Below are 12,828 nucleotides of genomic sequence, written 5' to 3'. Positions count from 1 at the left end.
TCAAATTTACTGTAGATTCTGCACTGTTTCTGTCTGCTCTTGTTAAAGATGCAGCATCCCTTTTAACAAAGACAACGTCATCAATCATGACAGATTCAACATGTTCTACTTACAAATACAGTCTCTGATTAAGGACAATGGCTGGCTGGCTTATTAACGTTTCCTCAAATGCAAGTTCAGTCCCCTGTGCTAATCTATTTTTAAATAAAAAGTCCCACCTACTCCTTCACTCTCATTTAATAAAAATGCAGCAGACTAGTTCTAAAGATCCTGAATTGCATTGTGTTCCTAGCTCAGCCACTGGACATCATTTTCAAACTGTTTTCTTGCTTGCTGGGATTAGAAACACAGAGAAAAATTAAAATGAAAGCAGAAAAATCCTGAGAAGGCTGCGCTCTCACATTTGTAACTCCATATTCTGAATTCAAAATGCTCAAATATCTTCCAGAAGGAAGGAACTCAGAACATAGCCAGAAGGCAAAGCTTTAATTCACAAGCACAAAAATAAGATCAAACCACTTCTTGCACTCCTGTCAACCACTGGGATGCTACAAATTAACTAATTGTTTACAAGACTGTAGGGGCACAAAGTCAAAGACTCAACTCTTTGTTTACAGCACCGGGAACCACCGATATTCATACTGAATTATGAAGCAGTCTTCAGGAATAAAACCAGAAAAGAGCCTCTTCTTTTTTTTTTTTTTTTTCCACTGCAGCAGATATTGTGGGAGGCAAAGAGTGGAAAAGGCTTTACTACCTCCTTCTGTATCAGCACAGAGCAATTTGTGTAGGATAAGCATAACTTCATAGAAATATCTGCAGTGACTTTTAGGATTTCTCTAAATAATGCTTTACATAAACCCCCTTAGAAACCTGCAGAAATACTGAAGTCCTACCAAAGTCAGTGGGTATCTTTCTGTGGGCAATGAGGTGAAGAAGCTTAAACAGAAGGACATGCATTTAAAGAAGAAAAAAGGGGGGAGGGGAAAAGACAGCAGGGTTTTTTCCAACATCTTCCTAAAGACAAGCTCTCAGAAACTGTCGTCAACTCCAAGTGAACAGCTATTTTTAGCCTGTCATTGTTTGTGCCTTTTTTTAGGAATGAAAAAGGCAGTCGTGTTTAAAGCTAGATACTGCTCTACAATGTATCCTAAGACAGCTACTTAATTTGATCCCCAGCTCCATCTGTCATACAAATTAAGTAATTAGAAATCACAACCTTCTTTGGCACAAGCAATGAGTTCCAGAACAAAAGAGATGAACCCTGTTCTTAAATGTAATTCTGCAATTTGTATTAGGAATGAAACTGGGGTCTAGATACCATAGTTCATAAAGCTGGGATATCCCAAAGTTATGATAGTTCAGATTTTGGCTGCAGCAATATCCATCAAATAACCTAAAACATAGTAACGTGTTGCTCAGTAAAAGCATGGAAGAATTAATTGATGTATTTTTCTGACACTTTTCTAGTGAATAGAAGGGAAAAGAATCATGGTTTATTTTGCAGTACGGTACATTAACAATTAAATTAAGCATCTTAGTCATTGAAAAAATATTACAGATCTTGGGGAATTCTGATCCACTGGAGAAATGCAATTCAAAAAGCAAAGATGAATAGATGCACAGTCCTGAACAGTGAGGCAAGGCTTAGGCAAGCATGTAGCTGCATATGAAAATCAAATTCAAGACTCCTTTCTGCCAAAGGAATTACACAAGGTTTTAGGCAGAAAAATCTTTGAAATAACTTTCATTTTCACAATCCTTAAAAATTATTGGTTTTGGGTTTAGGCAAACTCAACATGGGGAAAATAAGAATCTCTCAAAAGGAAAGCAGGGCTCCATAACTGTACGATTCCCAAGCAATCACCTGTATAAAAGACTTCAGACTCATTTAGGAAAACAAGAAGTAATGCAGTCCCAAAGTCTTCACTCAAACTTCCCATGACTTCTGAGTGCCTGGGAGGAAAAGTTATCTAGAAAATTACAGACCCTGACCCTCATAACACTGTCAGAATGGAAAAGGAAGATTCTCATCCATATGGCGAATGCCTCCTATAACTCTTGTGGGGCATTTGAGAATTTAGTGGAAAACTGGAACTTCTGTACCAGCCAACAAGGTATCACTCTGATAGCAGACTAGCCCTAACACATTTAGCAGAGGCTACTTCAGGTAATCTACACAGGCAGTTCCCTGCAGGGATTGTTCACCTCTGCCAAAATATTTCTTACTGAAGCAGTCTAATTATTAAAGGTGGCATTCTCATCAAGGACATACAATACTTTATTATGACTAACTGCTACACAAAAGCATCGCATATTGGTGATATTTACGGTTGTTGACATAGAGTTGATAACAACGAGTGAGGAAAAAGCCTTCCATGAGTCTGCCAGACATGCCAAAATCAGCACAATAAGTGTTCAGGGCCTCTTTAAATGGGACACCACAGGGAAGAATACCATAGATGAAAGAAGTTACTCCATTAAAAAAAAAAAAAAAAAAAAAAAGTTAAGTATAAAAACAGTAGAGAGACAGTAGTCCAGAAGAGCTGCACTACAGACCCTCTTTAAAAAGGCACACAACTTGTGACCTGAATATTTTCAGATGACAGAAAGCACTGGAGCCACTATCTTGAGATGTGAAATGTCATTGATACTTTATCCTCCTATGCCTTCAGAAGAGCAAAAGGGAGCGCATGGAAGGAAATCCTGTTTTTCTGCAGAGGTTCAAAGAGAGCAGAGGCAACATGCTGCCCTGGAAGACCTTGATCTCAGGATGCCCCGAGGGCAGTCTGCTTTGGAGGAATGAGGGGAGGACAGACCTTTGCAGCATCTGTCACTATCTAGAAGAAGAGCAACAGGAGCTCGTAGTAATAGTAGTAGTAGTATTAGTAGTAGTAGAAATGCCATTGTATCCCCAAGTTGCGGTCAAGGACCTTCAAATGTGCTCCAGCACTATACAGGCACAAAGCACATAGTAGGAAAACCTTGTAGACAGCAATGAAACCATACGGGAGAGTAATATTTTCATCCCCATCAACCTAACCATTTTCAAGTTTTGTTTTGGTTTGTTTTTTTCCAAGGCATCATAGAAATGGTGGTATTTTAAAGGAGAGTAACAATAAAAGCAATAGACTGAAAATGCAGTAAAGAAAAAAATGCTCTCCAGTGAAATGGATCTGGTGATCACCCTCTGGTGATCACAATAAAAGCAGAGATTATCTAGAAAAAAAAAAAAAAAAAAAAAAAAAAAAAGAAAATAGAGGGGTAAAGGACCGAAGAAGAGTGTCAGTTGTTCTCTGAGTGGACAGAGGGAAAAAGCACACTTCTGTCCTCCAAACAAGGGGAGAGTGGATGTTTGCAGGAAGTTGGGCATAATGGTGGAAGTTTGAAAAGCCATCTGTAGGGTCTGGCCATGCAACTCTTATTAGTATCAACATTGATAATCTGTGCCGCTGACTTTCAGCAGCCAGGGTTGTAATTCTCCCTCTTTTTGCTGTGATGCTTGGAGGTACTGACTTTTGCAGTCATGCCACTATGGCTACAGTCATGCTCCATCATACTGTGTCTTTTCACACTGCAGTGATACAATCTATATAGCACCCTAGTCCCATATTGCTTAAATGCCTCTGATTTCAGCACATTAGCTTTAAACTGGCATGATTTTACTTCTTTCCTCACTTCTGAGAATTTAAATTGTCATTAAAATGTTATTTTCCACAGCTGCAGGATGTTCATTACACTGAAAATATATATGCCAGGGGGTGGGATATTTCAGGAAGCATTGATATGGACTGCAGGTCTTGGGTGCTGTGGGGTCTACAGTTTCTAGATGGAAGACATTGACTACTGAAGAGTGGATTGAGTCTATGGGGTATCTGGAAACAACTGCAGAAAGAACATGGAAAAAAGTCACAAATGGCAAGAAAACTTGCTTAGGCTTTCCACTATAGTAAAGCCTAGTAAAACATGACAGACAGAGAAACTAAGTCAACAACTTGAGCTCAGCAAATCTTAAAATTTCCAGAAAATTAAAGAAAAAGGCTGAATAGATTATTTACAAACTCTCATCTCCAGTACTGTAAACATCTCTCTGCCACCCTGGCATTCTGATGCAAAAGCTTCTGTGTGAAATATTCTTCCTCACTTCCAGAACAGTAAACAGCGAAGACCTTCCCCTGGGCTGATTTAACTTAAACCGCAGTTTTTCCTGAAAACTTTCTGCTTCCTTTTCTCTTCACAATCTTGTTAATACAACTGTCTGATTTTTGAGCATTTAACACTTTTCCTCCTAATGTCCCAGCTGTCTGCTTTCTGTCCTCTGTGGTTGAATTGAGGAAGGTTTTGATCAGATATATGAGAAAAACACATATTTCCATTAGAAATCATTCCTTCTTGGTATAAAACATATTTTATGGACCAAGCTGTTGTGGTTAGTATTTCAAAACAGTCATAAAATCATTTATAATAAGCAAACTAAAATAAACTATATGGCCAAATAATAAAAATTAAGTGAACTATGGCCTGATCCTGTGAGTCTTCTCTATGACTGAATTTCTCAAGAAAGGCTTCCTCATTGCTGCCGATGACCCTAAAACAGAACACTGTAAAACAAGGAACAGAGGCCCAGAAATAAATAATTATATTAAGCTTCACAAAGCATCTTGAATTACTCAAAGCCCCATTTGTCTCTGCTGTACTTTTAAACTGTGGATCAAGTTTATCTTATACCTCATCCTATCAAACTGATTGAGAAGACATGACTCGTTATAGCCTTTATTGTGAGATGCAGGCTGTGAAGACTTTTTCAGCTCTGAAGATCCCCACTTGAATTTTCTGAAGTTCACTCAAATTGATGACTAACATGTCTCCACAATGTGTGTTGCATTTTGTGACTATGAGAGGACAGCTGCCTTTCTTCTTGACCTGCATTCTCATGATATGACCTTGTATTTCCATGCAGAGTCATAATAAAGGCCATGGCAACCTAGAATCCTAGCAGATTATCTAGTCTGTCTTCCTTGCTGAGGGAAGAGTAACCATACATAGACTATTCTTGGCAAATGTTTTTCTAACTTGTCCTTCAAAATTTTTCACGAGGAGAATACAATCTTTGCTTTAGATGATCCTTTATTCTTATTACAGGAATGTTTTTGTGAAGATCAAGATGATCAACAGGAAAGCACCACCTTTTATTCAAATGAGATAAGTTTAGTAAAACTGCTCTTATTGGAGTGTTTTTTAATTTTATACTCCTGGGAAGTCATCATGATGGACAAATTAGCAAGAAAAACATGAAGTCCTAAACTCTATAGTTCTGAAGTGCTAGAAGATCAAATGTATGCTGAAGTTTGACGTCTGTGCATGAGGCTTTTTATACTTTCATCTTTGTAGGGTAAGATGGTCATCCTGATAGCAGTGTGTGTAAACAGACAGATTCCCATTTATTTTGCATTCTTTATATGTACACACACATTCACACGTATACAGGGATATGCTTATATGCAAAGTGCATGGTTGTGAGACAGAATACCAAGAGCAAAATAAGAAACGGAATATCTTCACTGTTGTTCCCTATAGAAGCTAATATACAAGTTGGTTGGACCTTTCCGATATACGCTGCCTGTGATTCATCCCAGATAGATGTAGAGCTCAACACAGGGTAAAAAGCCTAGACAATTAGAAACCTGTGCTTGTTTTCCTCAAAAAATATCATTTAACTTGACTGTGTGAAAAACTTAGGGTAAATGAAACTTGGGGAAAATTATGTCTATCTTTTCGTGATTTGCCATCACTCTCCAATTATGAATTAACATTTTACTTTTCTAATTTATGAACTATAATTTATGAACTAAGCTAATTCATTTAAGCATAAAATCCACATTTCCATGGTAACAGCATGAATGAAGAAGGAATGAACTTCTAAAGTTCAACTGCATTTATTACAGTACTTAAAAATAAAGCTCCAGCAATTTTCATCCAGGAACTTACTGTAGTCTTTTTGTATATTATAAAAAAAAAAAAAAAATTAAAGCTCTTACTGTAAATTTGTATAAGAATAACTTGATTTTGTATTGTACTTGATAAAGACATACGTGTCAAAATACCTACGATTTTATTTATTGTACTGTGATTTACCTGAGGAAACTATTTAAAGGGAACTTATTGTTGGATTGAGAAATAGGATATAAAATTTTGTGACAGTGGAAGTTACCTAAGTTTTCATAAAAACACAGGTTTAGACTTTTTTTTTGATGTAGCCAATATTTTCATTAAACAAGCAAAGTGTTAGGCTTTACAACAGAGAGTACTATGATGGACATTCATTAGCCATCCTGTAACTATTCCTCTTCATTCGACTGATTACAGTTATTAGCTTAATATGTTAACAAACCTCAGCTAGAAATCTGATCCAAGAGAGAAATACCTTGTTATGAAAATATGTTTAAATTTAGCCAGCTCTTAAAAAGTTATTTCAAACCTGCATAGCATTTGAAAACAAAGGATAATTAACAAGTGAAACCATTTATGAGGAAATTACTATATTTTCTGTGTTTTAATGATTTCAGATCAAGAGTCAAGGTATTTCTAGAAGCCTTATGTGTCAAAAGCAAATTATTGGGCTCAGTAAAGAATAAATATGTAATTTCATTCTTCTAATAATTTAATAAATCTAATAATCTATTTCCTTTTTTTTTGCAAAAAATGAAAGAATATTCAAAATAAGTATATTAAAAAAATGAAGGATGAAAAAAATCTTTTAGTGGAGAGAATTCTCTTTGAAATACAGCCAAATAAACCAAAACAATTTACTTCTACAGGTGTAAATACATGATCCCCTTGTAATAAGAGCTTTTACAAATACAATTTGCTGATTTATATATGGAATCTAAGAAAAGTGTGCTTAAATTAAGCATCTATATTACTTATGTGTAACTATACACCTAATGCTACAAAAATGCTTGTCAGCAACCTATCTGTGAAAGTTGGTGATGCATGTTATATCTGTATCTTCTTTGGGACCTGTGACTCCCAATATCTGAAGACATCTGGCCAACCTAGATACTTTTTCTTCTAGTACTATCCAAATAATAAAAATAATCCCCAGACTAAGACTTTAAAAACTTGTTGTATCAGGAACAATAAAGTCAACAAAAAACTCCCATGACTGATTGAGACTCTTCCTGTAGAGTTTCACTAGTGATTTCATTCCTTACTTCAGCTCCTCTTTTAGCCATAAAGTCAAAATATTTTCAGCTGTGTTATTTTCAGCTGTACATACACAAGTTCATGGGAATTGATGAGATGCATCGCATGGTCCTGAGGGAACTGGCAGATGTAGTTAATAACCCACTCTCCATCACACTTGAAAAGTCATGACAGTCAGGCAAAGTACCTAGTGACTCAAAAAAGGGAAATATCACACCCATTTTTAAAAAGAATAAAAAGGAGGACCCTGGGAACTATGGACCAGTCAGTCTTATCTCTGTGCCTAGAAAGATCATGGAATATATTCTCCTGGAAGCTATGTCAAGGCATATGGATGGCAGAGAGGTGATTAGAGACAGCCAACATGGCTTCACAACAAACAAATAATCCCTAAATAATCTGCTGGATTTCTGTGATGAAGTGATGGAGTGACTGCATTGCTGGATAAGAGAAGAGCAACTGATGCCATCTACCTTGACTTCTGTAAGGCCTTTGACATGGTCCCACAAAACATCTTTGTCTCTAAATTGGACAGGTGGATTTGATGGATGGGCTATTCACTGGATAATGAATTGGCTTCGATGGCCTCATACAAAGAGTTGTGGTCAATGGCTCAGTGTCCAAATGGAGATCAGTATCAATTGGTGTCCCTCAGGGGCGCATACTGGGACCAGTACTATTCAGTATATTTATTAACAGCATAGACAGTGGGATGGAGTGCACCCTCAGCAAATTTGCAGATTACACCAATATGAGTGGTACAGTTGATATGCTGGAGGGAAGGGATGCCATCCAGAGGGACCTGCACAGGCTTGAGAAGTGGGCCAATGGAAAGCTCATGAAATTCAACAACACCAAGTGCAAGATCCTACACCTGGGTAGGGGCAATCACAAGTATCAATACAGACTAGCAGATAAATGAATTGAGAGAAGTCCTGTGGAAGAGGATTGGGGAATAATGGTGGATTAAAAATTGGACATGAGCCAGCAATTGCACTTGCAGTCCAGAAAGCCAACCATGTCCTGGGCTGCGTCAAGAGAAGTGTGCCAGCAGGTCAAAGGAGAAGATTCTCACCCACTCCTACATTCTTGTGAGACCCCACCTGGAGTACTGTCTCCAGCTATGGGGTCTAACAGAAGAAGAACATAAGAAGGACATGGACCTGCTTGAGCATGTCCAGAGGAGGCCATGAAGGCTGAAGCACCTCCCCTATGAGGACAGGCTGAGATAGCTGGGGGTGTTCATCGTGGAGAAGAGAAGGCTCCTGGGACACCTTATTGCAACCTTTCAGTACTTAAAGGAGGCTTGTAAGAAGGATGGAGAGAGACTTTTTACCTAAACTTATAGTGACAAGATAAGGGGTAATGGTTTTAAACAGAAAGAAGGTAGGCTTAGATTGGACATAAGGAACAAATTTTTTATGATGAACATGCTGAGACACTGGAACGGGTTTCCCAGAGAAGTTGTGGCTGCCCCATCACTGGAGAAGAGGTGGAAATGTTCACAGTGAGGTTGGACAGGGCTTTGAGCAACCTCATCTAGTGGAAGATGTCCTTGTCCAAGGGTTGGACTAGATGATCTTTAAAGGCCTTTTCCAACCCAAACCATTCTATGATTCTAGGATTGTCCTTCCACTAGTACCTCTAGAGCTGTTCCTTATTTTTTAAATACAAATTAATTACAGAAAATTCGAAGGGTGTGTGTCTTTCTCAGAAAGAGCACTTTTGCCTGTGTCTTTCAGTTATCCTTTCTGCATGTCACCCTGCCTCCTTCACTGATGACTGTTAATTGCACTGCCCTCTTGAAGTGGGGCATCCAGGAACAGAAGTGACTTGAGAAAAAAAGTTTAATCCTCCACGATCTTCTGTTACTTACAACCACTCTATCAAAACACTATCACTCTGATGTTGCTGATGTCTTACAGCAGATGTGATGCAATTTTACCCTTCTCCCCTAGGCACTGAGAATGAGTTTTAAAACTTAGGCACCACCAAAAATGGGGTAATGTATACATGCATACATATATACATATGTGTAAATATGTATATACCAATCAACTTTTTGGAACAATTAAGAGGTTAATTTCCATATATATATTACCATAATGAGAAGAGCACTGCTCTTACTTGTTCCTTCCCCCTGCTTTCTGCTACATCCCTCTATGCCTCCTACACACCAATTGAAATATTATTTCTAAATTGCTAAAATAAGGTGAATGATAACTTCTTTCAATTGAGATTCCTAAAACAAAAGTACTCCTGAGCACCAAGTGGAAAAAACTACATCCTCTAAATCATGCCTGGCTAATCAGACAACACAGCTTTGTATCCACTGTTGCTTTTGAGAATGTCACCTGGTGTTCCTGAAAACTGCTGTTGAAAAGGCCTATCTCAGCAGTTAGACCTCATCTCTTCAGGGTCTGTAATTAATGAGATCATGGAAGACAAGATAGTTTTTCAATTTTCCATTGTATAGTGATGCCCAATATGTACTGACTGAACCACTATTGTCACTGGTTTGGTGTTCCAGGTTCAAGAAAATACCTTAAGTGTTGTTGACAAAGCATGACTATTTCTTACTGGACACCGGACTTTTTTCAGTGACATGAGATGTGGAGAATATGGCATACAAAGTCAAAATTTTAAAAGGCCCTGAAGATCTTTTTCAGTTTAACCCATTGAGATGTTTTGTTTCAGCAAAGACAAAATGTTGACCATATGAAAAATCAAAAATAGAATATTAACATGTAATACTAGTTTAATATTATAAAGAAAATGTAAAGGACAGCACCAAAATAGAGAATTTCAATATTATCAAAATTAGTCTAGAAAGGCAAAATGACTCCCTCTAACTTTTTGTCACTGCAAATTTGCAAATTTTGTCTTAATCCACAAAATGTTTTCAACAAGTTATGTCTGAATAGAAACTTTTTACACTGATAGTATCTAAGCAATTCTATTATTTCCTGGCAGTTAAAGAACATTTTTGCACTGGTATTATTTAACCCATTCTAATATTTCCAAGTAGTTAGAGGCTTCCTTTTAAAATACCATGTCTTGCACATTTCTTCCACAGATGTCCTCTTCTCACTTCAATATTCCCTTGAGTCACATGTAGTAAAGATCAGATAAATTCAGAGAATGTCGTCAGTTGAAATATCTCATAAAATGCAAATTACTGCTATAATCTGATGATATTTCACAAGCTAACTGACTTTAGCACTGCTTTCTCTGTAACCATTTATAAAAGCCAAAAATCTCTAGCAATCTTTCTGGCTATGGGGCTGTCTATAAACATTTTCTTATTACTTCTATATGCAAAATTATTCTCAGTGTAGTACACAGGGTCTCTTTTGCACGGAGGACAAGACTGAATGAGACATGCATGCTGACAGCAGAATATCAATTGACTATAGCTGTATTTATCTGAGAGGAATATTTTCTGTTCCCTTAATACTTTATTTAAATAGTTTTAGAAACAACACTACCTTTGACCCAAGGAAGTTATAGCATGCCCCATTTCACACATTAACCAAAAATAACATCAAATATCTTAGGAAAAGAAAGCCATAGTCTACTGTCAATCACAGTACAAGTAATCTTCTAATTCCAACAGGATGGTAAAGATCTACAGTCCTCTAAAATATGAAATCTAGCCCAAGGAATAAATAAAATCAGAATAAAATATGAAATACTCTGAGTGAAAATCTACGTCTAATAAAGCCAATACTAAAAAAAGATATTACTAATTTCAAGGAATTTTACTGATGTTCTTTAATGGATAAAATAAAAGTTAAAGCACACACCACAACAGTGAGTTTGTATGTAAACCTCAGGTATAAAGAGTTGGTGCTCCCTGGTAATCTTTCAGCAGATTATCAGCTCTACTTTAGCTATTCTACAAAAGCAGAATAATACAGTGTGAGAGTATCTTTTGCTATCCCCTGTTCATCGCCACATTCAAAGTGGAATCCACATATTGAAATATGCTTTAAGAGGTGTTTGTGAATATTTGTCTAGTCACAATGACTGAGACATTGGACACAGCATAAGGGCATCATGCAATTATCAGATAGTATTTTGAACACAAGAATACTATCATCTCAACAATTTCATATACGTTAACAGTTCTTGGGTACCTTTAATCCAAGAGTGGTTTCCTGAATTGGTTCCTACACTGAGTTTACTCCCATAAACACTGCAAAAATGATGGAAAGTACATAAATTAGTAGTGATTGCTCAGAAAGTCAGGGAGTTTGGTCCTGATCTAGATGATAGATGTGGGTCTTCAGAGGAAGTACATTTGAATGGCAAGTGGGCAGGAGATATTCTAGGTTATATTTATCAGTCAGAATTGAGGAAGGGTCACTAAGAGTTGTTTGTTAGTGACTCAGCAAGACAAGTCAAACTGGACTATAAAAAGATTTTCACAAGGGAGGAGGATAGGAAAATCTGTTGTGAGAGGTGACTCATGTTTAGAAAATAGAAGAATGCATTTGGATTAGTGTTTTGTGAGCTAGAGAGATACAATACAGATGATTTTTTTAAAAAAATCTGAGTCTGAAGAGAAAGAATTAAGTGAAATAAATAAATAAAATTTTAAAAATATATACACCATAAGAAGGGCTTTTTTCCATCTTCCACCAGACCAACACAGTAATGTAGCTCATCTCCCCACCTTTGATGACTCTTGGTCCTTCACAAAACCTGTGATGTAATAAGGTAATGAGAATTAAATTTATTGGTTGACAGAGAGTGTGTTTATGTGCGTGCATAAGTTTACCCTTTGTAATGATAAGAATGTATCTCTCTAAATACTCATTCAGAAATCTGCTTATTAATGGATGCTGCTGCTGTATACAACGCTCCTGAGAAATAAGCCAAACCACAAAATACACTAAATGGGCAGATGATTTCTGCCTACTGATTTCATTGGAGTTCTGGCCAGGAAATCAGGCTATCAGTTGATAGCCCAGGACTTCTGTCCCTAAACCAGATGTATCTCTTTGCTAATCCACATCAAAAAAAAAGCACAAGACTGGAACAATCTGGAAAAGCTTGCAACTCTCCAGTTGTTACTGTCTGTAATAAAAAGTTGTCATTTTATAATTTTGCTTTGCATTGTTCTCTGCTTCTTGCCCTATGTTTTCTATAAATAGTGGCATTTCATGCCAATTTATGAGATGGATTTTTGTAAGAGATGCAGAAATTCCAAAGCTACAACTAAAGCTGTTAAAACTCAAAAATAAACTATGCAACGCTCAGAAATGTTGGCCACCTGCTATAATTAAAACTTTTCAACATTTCTCAGTACTTCTGATACATTAGTTTTCTCTGTCATTTGACAGCCCTCTGCACTGAAATAGCTTGTTGAATATTTTAGAATCAGCATTACAGTACCATCCCTTCAGTGAAAGAATTATAATTAATTTTTCACAACTGCATAATTTCAGGGCATTGTGAAATACAGCTTCAGTGGGTTTCTTTAAGCAGCAATGTCCCAGTGTCATATTGAACAGTTGTGTCTATAGCAACATGTTTCTATTATCATAGATCACATACATCTACCATCATCTCTGAATTTTTTTTAGATAATTAACAGAATTCAATGCCAAATGTTAC

General features: G+C 36.9%; 1 protein-coding gene across 9 annotated transcripts in view; it reads right to left on the bottom strand.

The window, feature by feature from the left end:
- Positions 1 to 12,828, bottom strand: part of DLG2 (discs large MAGUK scaffold protein 2) — a 1,033,591-nt gene that overhangs the window by 764,386 nt on the left and 256,377 nt on the right. The gene's annotated exons all lie outside the window — the stretch shown is intronic.

Source organism: Tyto alba, unplaced genomic scaffold (genome assembly GCF_018691265.1).
Source record: "Tyto alba isolate M040663 unplaced genomic scaffold, T.alba_DEE_v4.0 Super-Scaffold_2, whole genome shotgun sequence".
NCBI lineage: Eukaryota > Metazoa > Chordata > Aves > Strigiformes > Tytonidae > Tyto > Tyto alba.
This window is presented reverse-complemented; position numbering and strand designations above follow the sequence as displayed.